Below are 16,517 nucleotides of genomic sequence, written 5' to 3'. Positions count from 1 at the left end.
AGAGCTATGAGTTTCCCTCTTAGAAATGCTTTCATTGTATTCCATAGGTTTGGGTATGTTGTGGCTTCATGTTCATTAAATTCTAAAAAGTCTTTAATTTCTTTCTTTTTCCTTCTTGACCAAGGTATCATTGAGAAGAGTGTTGATCAGTTTCCACGTGAATGTTGGCTTTCCCTTAATTATGTTGTTATTGAAGATAAGCCTTAGTCCATGGTGGTCTGATAGGATGCATGGGACAATTTCAATATTTTTGTATCTGTTGAGGCCTGTTTTGTGACAAATTATATGGTCAATTTTGGAGAAGGTCCCTTGATGTGCTGAGAAGAAGGTATATCCTTTTGTTTTAGGATAAAATGTTCTGTAGATATCTGCTAGATACATTTGTTTCATAAGTTCTGTTAGTTTCACTGTGTCCCTGTTTATTTTCTGTTTCCACGATCTGTCCATTGATGAAAGTCGTGGGTTGAAGTCTCCCACTATTATTGTGTGAGGTGCAATGTGTGCTTTGAGCTTTACTGAAGAGTCTTTAATGAATGTGGCTGCCCTTGTATTTGGAGCATAGATATTCAGAATTGATAGTTCCTCTTGGAGGATTTTACCTTTGATGAGTATGAAGTGTCCCTCCTTGTCTTTTTTGATAACTTTGGGTTGGAAGTCGATTTTATCCGATATTAGAATGGCTACTCCAGCTTGTTTCTTCAGACCATTTGCTTGGAAAATTGTTTTCCAGCCTTTCACTCTGAGGTAGTGTCTGTCTTTTTCCCTGAGATGGGTTTCCTGTAAGCAGCAGAATGTTGGGTTCTGTTTGTGTAGCCAGTCTGTTCGTCTATGTCTTTTTATTGGGGAATTGAGTCCATTGATATTAAGAGATATTAAGGAAAAGTAATTGTTGCTTCCTTTTATTTTTGTTGTTAGAGTTGGCATACTGTTCTTGTGGCTGTTTTCTTTTTGGTTTGTTGAGGGATTACTTTCTTGCTTTTTCTCGGGCATGATTTCTTTCCTTGTATTTTTTTTTTCTGTTATTATCCTTTGAAGGGCTAGATTAGTGGAAAGATAATGTGTGAATGTGGTTTTGTTGTGGAATACTTTGGTTTCTCTATCTATGGTAATTGAGAGTTTGGCCGGGTATAGTAGCCTGGGCTGGCATTTGTGTTCTCTTAGTGTCTGTATAAAATCTGTCCAGGCTCTTTTGGCTTTCATAGTCTCTGGTGAAAAGTCTGGTGTAATTCTGATAGGACTGCCTTTATATGTTACTTGACCTTTCTCCCTTACTGCTTTTAACATTCTATCTTTATTTAGTGCATTTGTTGTTCTGATTATTATGTGTCGGGAGGAATTTCTTTTCTGGTCCAGTCTATTTGGAGTTCTGTAGGCTTCTTGTATGATCATGGGCATCTCTTTCTTTATGTTTGGGAAGTTTTCTTCTAAAATTTTGTTGAAGATATTTGCCGGCCCTTTAAGTTGAAAATCTTCATTCTCATTAACTCCTATTATTCGTAGGTTTGGTCTTTCATTGTGTCCTGGATTTCCTGGATGTTTTGAGTTAGGATCTTTTTGCGTTTTGGATTATCTTTGATTGTTGTTCTGATGTTCTCTATGGAATCTTCTGCACTTGAGATTCTCTCTTCAATCTCTTGTATTCTGTTGCTGATGCTCGCATCTATGGTTCCAGATTTCTTTCCTAGGGTTTCTTTCTCCACCGTTTCCTCACTTTGGGTTTTCTTTATTGTGTCTACTTCCCTTTTTAGGTCTAGTATGGTTTTGTTCATTTCCATTATCTGTTTGTATGTGTTTTCCTGTTTTTCTATAAGGACTTCCACCTGTTTGGTCGTGTTTTCCTGTTTTTCTTTAAGGTCTTGTAACTCTTTAGCAGCGTTCTCCTGTATTTCATTAAGTGAGTTATTAAAGTCCTTCTTGATATCCTCTACCATCATCATGAGATATGCTTTTTAATCCGGGTCTAGCTTTTCAATTGTGTTGGGGTGCCCAGGACTAGGTGGGGTAGGAGTGCTGTGTTCTGATGATGGTGAGTGGTCTTGATTCCTGTTAGTAGGATTCTTATGTTTGCCTTTCACCATCTGGTATTCTCTGGAACTAGTTGTTATAGTTGACTCTGGTTAGAGCTTGTTCCTCAGGTGATTATGTTAGCCTCTATCAGCAGACCTGGGAGACTAGCTCTATCCTTAGTTTCAGTGGTCAGAGTACTCTCTGCAGGCAATCTCTCCTTTTGCAGGGAAGGTGCCCAGATATCTGGTGTTTGAACCTGCCTCCTGGCAGAAATTGTGTTCCACTCACCAGAGGTCTTAGGATCCCGTGGCGTATCCTGTGTGGGTCCTTGCGGGTGTCCGGAGACACCCCGGGCCAGGGACCCCAGTGCTGCAGTGGGTCGGAAGGGACTTGAGCCCCAGATCAGGCTGGGTTATCTTAAATTTATTTTCATTTATCAAGATATTTTTGTTCATTGATGTTTTAATGCACATATAAAAAAATCTAGATCCACACTTTAGCTTCCCTAAGCCTTACATATCTGATATTCCTCCTGAAGGGAGAGAGAAACTAAAAGTGGTTTAATTCTATTTATGTTCTGATAAGTAAGACTGCTGAAAGTGTAAAAAACTAGTTATCAGTAACTTGTATGTCTTTTTGAGAAATGTCAATTGAAAAGGTTTTTTTTTTCATTTCATTGTATATTCTCGATAATAATCTTCTACCCCATGAATGTTAGTCAAAAGCTATTGTTAGGCTTTAGTTCTAGGAACCATCCCTCAGCAATGTACAATAAGATGCAAGGGACCTGGCTATCTAAAACTATACCTTGTGATATGGTCCCACCTCCATTTAAAGTTTTCTTTGTAAATGTGCACCTTAATATGGTGGTCTGTAAGTGATATTTAATAGATTGATATGATGTACTATATTTGTAAAATATATCTGTAGAATCTTGCCCAAGTTTACACTACAAAAGATTCAAGATACAAGATTCGTTTTGCAAACTGTATCTTATATCTCAGGTATACTAAGTTTCTGGGCTAATATCCACTTACCAGTGAGTACATATCATTTAAGTTCTTTTGTGATTGTGTTACCTCACTCAGGATGATGCCCTCCAGGTCCAACCATTTGCCTAGGAATTTCACAATTTCATTCTTTTTAATAGCTGAGTAGTACTCCATTGTGTAAATGTACCACATTTTTTGTATCCATTCTTCTGTTGAGGGGCATCTGGGTTCTTTCCAGCTTCTGGCTATTATAAATAAGGCTGCTATGAACATAGTGGAGCATGTGTCCTTCTTACCCGTTGGGACATTTTCTGGATATATGCCCAGGAGAGGTATTGTGGGATCCTCCGGTAGTACTATGTCCAATTTTCTGCGGAACTGCCAGACTGATTTCCAGAGTGTTTGTACAAGCCTGCAATCCCACCAACAATGGAGGAGTGTTCCTCTTTCTCCACATCCTCGCCAGCATCTGCTGTCACCTGAATTTTTGATCTTAGCCATTCTGACTGGTGTGAGGTGGAATCTCAGGTTTGTTTTGATTTGCATTTCCCTGATGATCAAGGATGCTGAACATTTTTTCAGGTGCTTCTCAGCCATCTGGTATTCCTCAGGTGAGAATTCTTTGTTTAGCTCTGAGCCCCATTTTTTAGTGGGGTTATTTGATTTTCTGGAGTCCACCTTCTTGAGTTCTTTACATATATTGGATATTAGTCCTGTATCTGATTTAGGATAGGTAAAGATCCTTTCCTAATTTGTTGGTGGCATTTTTGTATTACTGATGGTGTCTTTTGCCTTATACAAGATTTGATGTTTTATGTGGTCCCGTTTGTAAATTCTCGATCTTACAGCACAAGACATTGCTATTCTATTCAGGAATTTTTCCCCTGTGCCAATATCTTTGAGGCTTTTCCCAACTTTCTCCTCTATAAGTTTCAATGTGTCTGGTTTTATGTGGAGTTCCTTGTTCCACTTAGATTTGACCTTAGTACAAGGAGATAGGATTAGATCAATTCACATTCTTCTACATGATAACCACCAGTTGTGCCAGCACCATTTGTTGAAAAAGCTGTCATTTTTCCAGTGGATGGTTTTAGCTCCCTTGTCAAATATGAAGTGATTATAGGTGTGTGGGTTCATTTCTCGGTCTTCAATTCTATTCCCTTGGTTTACTTGTCTGTTGCTATAGCAGTACCATGCAGTTTTTATGACAATTGCTCTGTAGTAAAGGTTTAGGTCAGGCATGGTGATTCCACCAGAGGTTCTTTTATCCTTGTGAGAGTTTTTGCTATTCTAGGTTTTTTATTATTCCAGATGAATTTGCAGATTTCTCTTTCTAATTTCTTGAAGAATTGAGTTGGAATTTTAATGGGGATTTCATTGAATCTGTAGATTGCTTTTGGCAAGATAGCCATTTTTACAATGTTGATCCTGCCAATCCATGAGCATGGGAGATCTTTCCATCTTCTGAGATCTTCTTTAATTTCTTTCTTCAGAGACTTGAAGTTCTTATCATACAAATCTTTCACTTCCTTAGTTAGAGTCATGCCAAGATATTTTATGTTATTTGTGACTATTGAGAAGGGTGTTGTTTCCCTGATTTCTTTCTCAGCCTGTTTATTCTTTGTGTAGAGAAAGGTCATTGACTTGTTTGAGTTAATTTTATATCCAGCTATGTCATTGAAGCTGTTTATCAGGCTTATGAGTTCTCTGGTGGAATTTTTAGGGTCACTTATATATACTATCATATCATCTGCAAAAAGTGATATTTTGCCTTCTTCCTTTCCAACTTGTATCCCCATCATTTCCTTTTGTTGCTCTGGCTAGGATTTCAAGTACAATGTTGAATAGGTAGGGAGAAAGTGGGCAGCCTTGTGTATTCCTTGATTTTAGTGGGATTGCTTCCAGCTTCTCACCATTTACTTTGATGTTGGCTACTGGTTTGCTGTAGATTGCTTTTATCATGTTTAGGTATGGGCCTTGAATTCCTGATCTTTCCAAGACTTTTATCCTGAATGGGTGTTGGATTTTGTCAAATGATTTCTCTGTGTCTAAGGAGATGATCATGTGGGTTTTGTCTTTGAGTTTATTTATATAATGGATTACTTTGATGGATTTCTGTATATTAAACCATCCCTGCATCCCTGGAATAAAACCTACTTAGTCATGATGGATGATAGCTTTAATGTGTTCTTGGATTCGGTTAGCGAGAATTTTATTGAGTATTTTTGCATCGATATTCATAAGGGAAATTTGTCTGAAGTTCTCTATCTTTGTTGGATCTTTCTGTGGTTTAGGTATCAGAGTAATTGTGGCTTCATAGAATGAGTTGGGTACAGTACCTTCTACTTGTATTATGTGGAATAGTTTGTACAGAACTGGAATTAGATCTTCTTTGAAGGTCTGATAGAACTCTGCACTAAACCCATCTGGGCTTATTTTTTTGGTTGGGAAACAATTAATGAATGCTTCTATTTCTTTAGGGGATATGGGACTGTTTAGATCGTTTACTTGATCCTGATTTAACTTTGGTTCATGTTATCTGTCTAGAAATTTGTCCATTACATCCAGGTTTTCCAGTTTTGTTGAGTATAGCCTTTTGTAGAAGGATCTAATGGTGTATTGGATTTCTTCAGAATCTGTTTTTATGTCTCCCTTTTCATTTCTGATTTTGTTAATAAAGATGCTGCTGTCCCTGTGCCCTCTAGTGAGTTTGGCTAAGTGTTTATTTATCTATCTTGTTGATTTTCTCAAAGAACCAGCCCTTCAATTGGTTGATTCTTTGAATAGTTCTTCTTCTTTCCATTTGGTTGATTTTGCCCATGAGTTCGATTATTTCCTGCCATCTACTCCTCTGGGGTGAATTTGCTTCCTTTTTCTAGAGCTTTTTGGTGTGTTGTCAAGCTGCTAGTGTGTGCTCTCTCTAGTTTCTTTTTGGAGGCACTCAGAGCTATGAGTTTCCCTGCTAGAAATGCTTTCATTGTGTCCCATAAGTTTGGGTATGCTGTGGCTTCATTTTCATTAAACTCTAAAAGTCTTTAATTTCTTTCTTTATTCCTCCCTTGACCAAGGTATCATTGAGAAGAGTGTTGTTCAGTTTCCACGTGAATGTTGGCTTTCCTTTATTTATGTTGTTATTGAAGATAAGCCTTAGTCCATGGTGGTCTGATAGGATGCATGGGGCAATTTCAATATTTTTGTATCTGTTGAGGCCTGTTTTGTGACAAATTATATGGTCAGTTTTGGAGAAGTTACCTTGAGGTGCTGAGAAGAAGGTATATCCTTTTGTTTTAGGATAAAATGTTCTGTAGATATCTGCTAGATCCATTTGCTTCATAACTTCTGTTACTTTCACTGTGACCCTGTTTAGTTTCTGTTTCCACGATCTTTCCATTGGTGAAAGTGGTGTGTTGAAGTACCCCAATATTTTTGTGTGAGGTGCAATGTGTGCTTTGAGCTTAACTAAAGTTTCTTTAATGAATGTGGCTGCCCTTGTATTGGACCAAAGGTATTCAGAATTGAGATTTCCTCTTGGAGGATTTTACCTTTGATGAATATGAAGTGTCCCTCCTTGTCTTTTTTTGATAACTTTGGGTTGGAAGTCGATTTTATTCGATATTAGAATGGCTACTCCAGCTTGTTTCTTCAGACCATTTGCTTGGAAAATTGTTTTCCAGCCTTTCACTCTAAGGTATTGTCTGTCTTTTTCCCTATGATGGGTTTCCTGTAAGCAGCAAAATGTTGGGTCCTGTTTGTGTAGCCAGTCTGTTAGTCTATGTGTTTTTGTTGGGGAATTGAATCCATTGATATTAAGAGATATTAAGAAAAAGTAATTGTTGCTTCCTATTTTTTTGTTGTTGTTGTTACAGTTGGCATTCTGTTCTTGTGGCTGTCTTCTTTTTGGTTTGTTTTTAGGTTAATTTTCTTGCTTTTTCTAGGGTGTGATTTCTGTCCTTGTATTTTTTTTTCTGTTATTATCCTTTGAAGGGCTGGATTAATGGAAAGATAATGTGTGGATTTGGTTTTGTCATGGAATACTTTGGTTTCTCCATCTATGGTAGTTGAGAGTTTTGCTGGGTATAGTAGCCTTGGCTGGCATTTGTATTCTCTTAGTGTCTTTATAACATCTGTTCAGGATCTTCTGTCTTTCATAGTCTCTAGTGAAAAGTCTGGTATAATTCTGATAGGCCTGTCTTTATATGTTACTTGACCTTTCTCCCTTACTGCTTTTAATATTCTATCTTTATTTAATGCATTTGTTGTTCTGATTATTATGTGTCAGGAGGAATTTCTTTTCTGGTCCAGTCTATTTGGAGTTCTGTAGGCTTCTTGTATGTTCATGGGCATGTCATTCTTTAGGTTTGGGAAGTTTTCTTCTATAATTTTGTTGAAGATATTAGCTGACCCTGTAAGTTGAAAATCTTCATTCTCATCTACTCCTATTATCTGTAGGTTTGGTCTTCTCATTGTGTCGTGGATTTCCTGGATGCTTTGAGTTAGGATCTTTCTGCATTTTGTATTTTCTTTGATTGTTGTGCTGATGCTCTGTTTGGAATCTTCTGCACCTGAGATTCTCTCTTCCATCTCTTGTATTTTGTTGCTGATGCTCACACATATGGTTCCAGATTTCTTTCCTAGGGTATCTATCTCTAGCGTTGCTCACTTTGGGTTTTCTTTATTGTGTCTACTTCCCTTTTTAGGTCTTGGATGCTTTTTTTCAAATCCATCACCTGTTTGGTCATGTTTTCCTGCAATTCTTTAAGGAATTTTTGTGCTTCCTCTTTAAGGTCTTCTACCCGTTTAGCAGTGTTCTCTCGTATTTCTTTAAGTAAGTTATTAAAGTCCTTCTTGATGTCCTCTACCATCATCATGAGATATGCTTTTAAATCCGGGTCTAGCTTTTCGGGAGTGTTGGAGTACCCAGGACTGGGTGGGATGGGAGTGCTGCATTCTGATGATGGTGAGTTGTCTTGGTTTCTGTTAGTAAGATTCTTATGTTTGCGTTTCGCCATCTGGTATTCTCTGGAGCTAGTTGTTATAGTTGTCTCTGGTTAGAGCTTGTTCCTCAGGTGATTATGTTAGCCTCTATCAGCAGACTTGGGAGACTAGTTCTCTCCTGAGTTTCAGTGGTCAGAATACTCTCTGCAGGCAAGCTCTCCTCTTGCAGGGGTGGTGCCCAATTTTCTGGCTTTGAGCCTGCCTCATGGCAGAAGATGTGTGCCACTCACCAGAGGTCCTAAGATCCCATGGAGAGTCCTCTGGGGACCTTGGCGGTGTCTGTAGACTCTGAGCCCAAGTTGCCCCAGTGCTAGTGCCGACCAGAAGGGACTTGTGACCCTGGTCAGGCCAGGTTTTCTGCTTTCCTAATTAATGCTGTCTCAGGTCCCATGCGATTGGATTGGAGCAGAAGTGGTGTTCCACTCACCAGAGGTCCTAAGTTCCCATGGAGAGCCCTCTAGGGACCTTGGGGGTGTCTGCAGACTCAGCGCCCAAGGTGCCCCAGTGCTGGTGCTGACCAGAAGTGGACTTGTTGCTTTTTCAATCCTACTGTTCCCAATTTCTTTTCAACATAACTTGGCATTCCCTGTATATATCTTAGCAGAATTCTTTTGACTATTGCCAACATCTATATCTTAAACTGACATATGTTTTATTCTAAACCAAATAAAAAACAATGACAATTAGAATTTTTCTATGGCCTCTTAGATTAACTTTAGACACTTGGTAATAAAACATCTTTACAGATATGTTTTCTCATGTGTGAATATTATTGCTGTTTTTTTCTTAAAAATTTGTTGTGATAGTAAAACAAGTGACAAGACCACATCTATTTTCCCATTTGTCTTATTAGACAGCTTTCTTTAAAACAGTTAATTGTCTTTCTTAGATTTGAGAAATGTGTATATATATATATATATATATATATATATATATATATATATTTGATATATATACACATATATATATATCAAAGTCACATGCAATCCAGCAATTTTATCTCTCTTATTTAAAGTTTTCTTTATAATTCAGCAGCTTATATGAGAATATGATAAAATATCATCAAATCTACTATAGTATAACCAAATACATATTACTACTCAACTTCACCTCTTTTATTATAAAAAGCTAAGTTTACTTAGTGCTGTCCCATAAGTACATTTGATGAGACTATCCCCTGAGCATAGGAACCTTTAGTAGTATAACTAGTCTTAGTGTATTGCACTAAATGCATCCATATAGTCAAATAATTGTTAATTTAATAATTTTCATAAATATAAACCTTTTGTAGATAAACTCTATGTATATGACCTGCAGATAAATACATTAATTGCTTGAATGTATTCTAAAAACAAAAAAGGAAGTTTCTTCTAAATACATGTTTGTAGTCCAAAGAAGTCATTAGTGAGAATTTTCTAGGATATATTTTTCCAAAGGTAATGAATTAGTTTATAATAAATAATCATGGAATAAAGATTAAAAACATGTGTCTTCTTTAAGATATTCCTACATTTCTTTCACAATATTTTGATTGTTAAGTCCTTTATTTAATTCCATTTTACAGTGATCAATGACTGCCTTTTTTTGAGAAGCTTAAACTATTTAATTTTGTAGACAAATTCTTTATTAATAAGAAAGTCAAATAATCTCAAATGAAAGGTACAAGAAGCATAAAAATACCCCAAATATATTGAAGCAGAAAAGAAAGTTCATTTCAATCAAAGCATTAAACATACATTATTCAAAAAGATTTTTATGAACTTCAAGGGAAAAGACTGAATAACGTACAAAGAGAGACATATTAGAAATACAAATAATTTTTCAGTGGAGACTCTAGAATGAAGTCTACAGTCTCCAGAAGACCACAGATTCTAGGCCTAGCAAAATTTTCCATACTCAAAGATTGAAAAAGTATAATATTATGTGATAACATCAATTATAAACAATGTCTATCTGCAAATCCTTTCCTCTACAAAGTGTTAGTGGAAAAATTCAAAACAAAGGAGAATAATTAGTTCTATGACTGTCCATAAAATAATAATATCATAAAAGGATAAACTAAGAAAGGCAAATGCTCTCTCTCTCTCTCTCTCTCTCTCTCTCTCTCTCTCTCACACACACACACACACACACACACACAAACACCATGCAAACTCACAAAGATACAAATTAGTAAACACATACATAGAGCCCCTAACAATGCCAATACCACAAGCAGCAATAGCAACAACAAAATAACAGAAATCAGCATTCATTGGTCATTGACATATCTCAATATGAAATGTCTCACTTACCAAGGCAAAGACACACACTAACACAATATATATGAAAACAGGATTCATTCTTTGGATGCTTCCACAAAATATACCTCAGCATCAAGGATAAACTTTACTTTAGAGTAAAGTGTTGAAAAATTTGTACCAACCAGACATAAGAGGCAAGACGATATGGCGACTTTGATATCTAGTGAAACAGATTTCAGGATCAAACTAATCAAAAAAGAAGGAAAAGTCACTTCATATTCATAAATGAAAACTCAAGTTTCATAATATTTCAACTATTAACATATATACCTGATATAAATAGGCAAGCAGGTTTTCATAGAAGGCTATCATAACAATCATCTGAGTAACTTCATTAAGGAACCAATGAAAACAGATCCAACACAGTGTGGATATTTCAGTCCTTCTTAGAAGGGGGATCAAAATAGTCATGGGAGGAAATACAGAGACAAAGTTTGAGACAGAAACTGAAGGAAAAGACATCCAGAGACTGCTCCACCTGGGGTTCCATCCTCTATACAGATACCAAACCCATACACTATTGTGGATGCCAACAAGTGCTTATGACAAGAGCCTGATGTAGCTGTCTCCTCAGAGGCTCTGCCAGTGCCTGCCAAATACAGAAGTGGATGCTCACAGCCATCCATTGTACTGAGCACAGGTTACCCAATGGAGAAGCTAGATAAAGGACAAAAGGAGTTGAAGGGTTTTACAGCCCCATAGGAGGAAGAACAATATGAACCAACCAGTACCCCCAGATCTCCCAGGGACTAAACCACCAACCAAAGGGTACACATGGAGGGATCCATGTCTTCAACCATATATGTAACTAGAAAATGGCCTCGTGGTATATCAGTGAGGGGAGAGGCCCTTGGTCTTGTGAAGGCTTGATGATCCAGTGTAGGGGAATTCTAGGACAGGGAAGAGGGAGTGGGTGAGTTAGTAAGCAGGAGAAGGGGGAACAGAATGGTGGGGGGGGTTCAGAGCAGAAATGAGGAAAGGGAATAAAATTTGCAATGTAAATAAAGAAAACATCTAATTAAAAAAAAAGAAGAAAATGAAAGAAAGGAAAAAAAGATGCAACAGAGATTCACAGCCAAACATTAGCTCAAGGTCTGGGAATCTGTGGAAAAGGGGGCAGAATAACTGAAAGAGCCAGAGAATTTAATGCCACTACAAGAAAATCTACAGAATCAGCTAACCTAGGCACATAGGTGCTCACAGAGACTGAACCACAAACCATACATGCATAGCATAGAAGTAGATTCCATACACATTTGTAACATATGTAGAGCTTGAACCTAGTGGGACATAAAGGGCTCTCTTGGCTTTGTTGCTTGACTTTGTATTCATTTCCTCTAAATGGATGGCTTTGTTTGGCTTCCGTAGAATATGTGCCTAATTCTACTACTACTTGATATGCCAAAGCTGTTGATATCCATGGGAGTTCTCTTCTTCTCTATGGAGAAAGGGGGGGGGGGGGACATGGGTGGTGGAAAAGTAAAAACAAGAACTGGGAGAAGAGGAGATAGAGTATGCTTCAGTCAAGATTTAAAGGAAATAAATAAATTAATTAATTAATGAGAAAAAAGAAAGAAACAGTACTATAGCTCAAATCACAAGTTGATTACCATACATTGATAGTGCAAGATGTCAATAACCAACTCACCCATGGACAGGTCATCCTGACAATAACTAAACAGAGAAATATTGGAGCTAACAGATGTTATAAACCAAATTGTCCAAACATAAACATACAGAACATTTGTCCCTCACACTTCATGGGACTTTCACAAAAATCGACTACATACTCAAACATGAAGTAACTATAGAGAAATACAAGAAAATTGAAATAACTCTCTGTGTCCTGTTAGACCACAATGGATTGATTCAGGACACTGACAACCACAGAAACAAAAGAAATATTAGGAACTTATGGAAACTGAAAAACTCTTTTGAATTAAAAGTGTGTCAAAACAGAATTGAAGAAAAAATTAAAGTCTTTCTAGAGTTTAATGACAATAAATAGACTGAATACCCAAATTTATGGAACACAATGAAAGCAGTTCTACAGGGAAAATTCATAGCACTACATGCATACATAAAGAAAATGGAGACATCTCATACAAACAACTTAACAGAACACCTGAAAGACAGAACAAAAACAAGTAAGTACAACCAAGAAGAACTGATGGCAGAAAATGATCAAGTTTAGTGATGAAATCAATAAAATACAAATAAATGGAACAAAAAATAATCAATGAAAGTTATTTTTTGAAGAAGAAAATAAAAACAAGATAGATAAAGGTTCATCTAGAAATCTGAAAAGAATGAGAGAAAAATTAAAGTTAGCAAAGTCAGAAATGAAAAGGGAGTTATAGCAGCAGACATTAAAAAATACAAAAAAAATTCATAAGGACATATCTCAAAAGCCTTAACACTACCAAATTTGAAACTCTAAAGATATAGATATTTTTCTCAATATGAACCATTTACCAATGTTAAATAGATCAGAAAAACAACTTAAATTTTCCTATACTCCTAGTAAAATAAAAGCAGTTAGTTTGAGTCTCTAAATACTAAATTCTGCTGGGCAAGATGGTTTTAGTGAAAAATTCTAAAAGGTCTTCCAAAAAGACTTAAAGCCAATACTCCTCAATTTATTCTGCAAAATAGGAAAAGAAGGAACATCACTAAATTCATTGTATGTGGGCATAGGTAAGCTGAAACCCAAACCACATAAAAGCTTAATAAAATAGAGAATTATAGACAATTTTTCTTTATGACCATTTGTGCAAACATACTAAATAAAACATCTGCAAACTGAATCCACAACACATCCAAAGTATTATCCATTATGTTAAAGTGGGTGTTGTTGTGAATATATAGGGATGGTTCAACATAAGAAAATCAGTCACTGTAATCCATACTGTAAATAAGTTGAACATAAACATATATATATGTGTGTGTGTGTATACATATATATATATATGTGTGTATTCATGTGTAAAGATTTTGAATATATATATATATATATATATATATATTCATCTGTAAAGACATTGAAGGTATATATATATATATATATATATATATATATATATATAATTAGATGCAGAAAAGAACCTTTGCAAAATCTCATATCTTTTCATGATAAAAGCACTGGAATAATGAGGGATATAGGAGATATATCTAATCATAAAAAACAAGTAGGATATAGCCAACACCAAATTAAAAGCAGTAAAAATCCAAAGCAATTTCACTAAAATCAGAAATAAAAGGAAGTTGTCCATTCTTTCCATATTGAGTTGCTATTATACTTGATGTTTTGGTACAGAATAAATACAACAGAAGAAGATAAGGGTATACAAATTGTAAAGGGAGAAGTCAAATTATCATTATCTACAAATAATATCATAGTATATACAACTCTAATTTTTAAAAAGGGAACTTCCACCAAAGAGAAACACTTTCAATAAAGTGTACAGATACAGGATTAACTCAAAATATTCAGTAGTCGTCCCATTTATAAAAGGCTAATGGATTGGGAAAGAATGAAGCCACATTTGTTGCTTTAGCGTCAAGTTATATAAAATGTCTTTAGTAACAAACCAAGTAAAAGACTTGTATGATAAAAATATTAATCATTTGAAAATGAAATTGAAGAAGCTATCAGAAAATTGAAAGATCTATCTTGCTTACAGATCAGATTAATTAATATAGTAATAACACCCATTCAATTAAAAAGTCTATTGATTTGATGCAATCCCCATCAAAATCTCAACACAATTTCTCACAGAACTTATAAAGATAATTTCCAACTTCATATAAAAACAATAGCAACAACAAAAGCATAACAAACAAAACAAAGTCAACCAGGCAATCAACCAATCAACCAAAGAACAACAATAACAACAACAACAACAAAAACCGTAATAGCTAAAACAATGCTGAACTATCAAAATACTGCTAGAGATATCACCATCCTTGATTTCAAGTTGAACTAAAGAGCTAGAGTAATAAAATCTGGATGGTTTGAGGATTTAAAACAAAGACAGCCTGATCAGTATAATAGAATAGCAGTCTCCAACATAAATACAAATACAATGACTGATTGTTGGTAGAAACTATAAACCAGAAGTAAAAAGAAAAAAAATGGCAGAATCTTCATCAAAAAGAGCTGGTCAAACTGGATATCTGGCTACAGAGGAATGCAAATAGATCCATATTTATTACTTAGTATAATTTTGACAAAGTTGATTAAAGAACTTAACATTAAACCAGAATCATCAAAATTGATAGAAGTAAAATTATGGAAGAGCTTTGAATACAGTGGCACAGAAAATCATTTTAGGAAAGGAACACTGATAAGGTAGGCACTAACATAATCAACAAATATTACCTCATAAAACTGAAAAGCTTCTACAAGGCAAAAGACACCATGAATTGGACAGAAACCTTCAGAAGAGTAAAATATTTGACCCACTCCACAACTGTTAGAGGAGTAATATCAAAATATGCAAAGAACACAAGAAACTAGATAACAAAATCTAAATAATCCATTTTAAAATATGAGATATACATCTAAATGGGAAATTGTTCATAGAGGAATCTTGAGTAGCTTAGAAACTCCAAAATAAATGTTCAACATCTTTATCTATTAGGTAAATGCAAATTAAAATGACTTTGATATTTTATCTTATTACCCTCAGAATGGGCAGTATTAATAACACAAGTGACAACCCATGTTCACTAGAATTTGGAGCAAAAGAAATACCTCTCCAATCCTGGTGGTAATGTGAGCGTGTACAACCACTATTGATTTCATTAGAGCAGTTCCTCAGCAAATTGAGAAAACATCTACCTGAAACCCTCAGAGGAAGCTTCTTATTACAGGGATATTTGCTCATTCTGAATGAGCTTAATTTGTCAGTATAAAATGTGTTTTGATATAGATGTGTTATTTATGTTGATATCTTGTCGTGTCTTACAAAACTCAATCAGAATCTTCATGTTCAGTTTCTTTCCATAAATTATTCTCTTATCAATTCACAAAGATAGAGGTTACAATAACATCAAAACTCTAATAATATTTCAGACAGAAGTTTAGGTCATTTTATTAAACACTTCATCCATATATTTCAAGTAAAATGATTTCATTTTTATTTTCATGATTGATTAATAAAATACTGCCCAGGAAAATGTTTTGCTCAAGTTATATATTAAAAATAAGATGTTTTGCATCAGGCCCGCTGAACAAGGGACACCCAGGTCATATCTCTTAATCCCCATTCTCCTGCTTCTCCTCAAGTGCATGCTAAACTGTCCTAAGACACCTGTAGGCTGTACCCAGAAACTCCATTTTCTGTTTCCTGCGCTGCTGGCCTCCATCAGACGTGCGGAACCACGATCATCCAGGCCTGCTATACAAAGAATGAACATTTCGAGATTGCCCATAGGAGTTCTGCTAAATGGGGAATATTCAGATTAAGCCTGCCTTTCTGGACACCTGCTATGTTAGGAACATCCAGAAACAAACAGATTACTCAAGACCAGCAGAATAACACAAACAACAAGAAACAGGGCAACCCAGCATCTTCAGAGTAGAGCTACCTTACTATAGCAAGCCTTGGATATCCTAACACAACCAAAAATGATAGATCCCTGAGGAACTGAAGAAATCCCACAAGGAAATAAAGGGAAATATATCAAACAAGTAGAGCCCTTTAAAGAAGAGATTAATAAATTCCTTAAAGAAATGCCGGAAAATACAATTAAACAGGGAGAGGAAATCGATAAACCTGTTTAACCCTAAAATTGAAATAAAAGCAATAAATTAAACACAATCTGAGGGAATTGTGGGTATGGGAAACCTTGCAAAGAGAACAGGAACAACAAATGCAAGCATCACCAAATGGAAGAAAGAATCTCAGTAATAGAATATACAAGGGAAAAAATTTGTACATAGCCAACACTATGTTAAATTTAAATTATTCCTGACACAAATATCTAGGGTACTATGGTATACCATGAAAATACCTAACCTAAGAATAATAGGAATAGAAGAAGGTAAAGAGTCCAGGCTCCAAGCACCAGGAAACTCAACAAAATCATAGAAGAAAATTTCCCCCAACTTAAAGAAAGAGATGCCTGTAAACATATAAGAATCTAACAGAATACCAATTAGTTTGGACCAGAAAAGAAAATCCTGCTGCTACATAATAATCAAAACACAAAATAT

The sequence above is a fragment of the Mus musculus genome, chromosome 2 (assembly GCF_000001635.26).
Source record: "Mus musculus strain C57BL/6J chromosome 2, GRCm38.p6 C57BL/6J".
Lineage (NCBI taxonomy): Eukaryota > Metazoa > Chordata > Mammalia > Rodentia > Muridae > Mus > Mus musculus.
Note: the sequence above shows the minus strand (reverse complement) of the source record.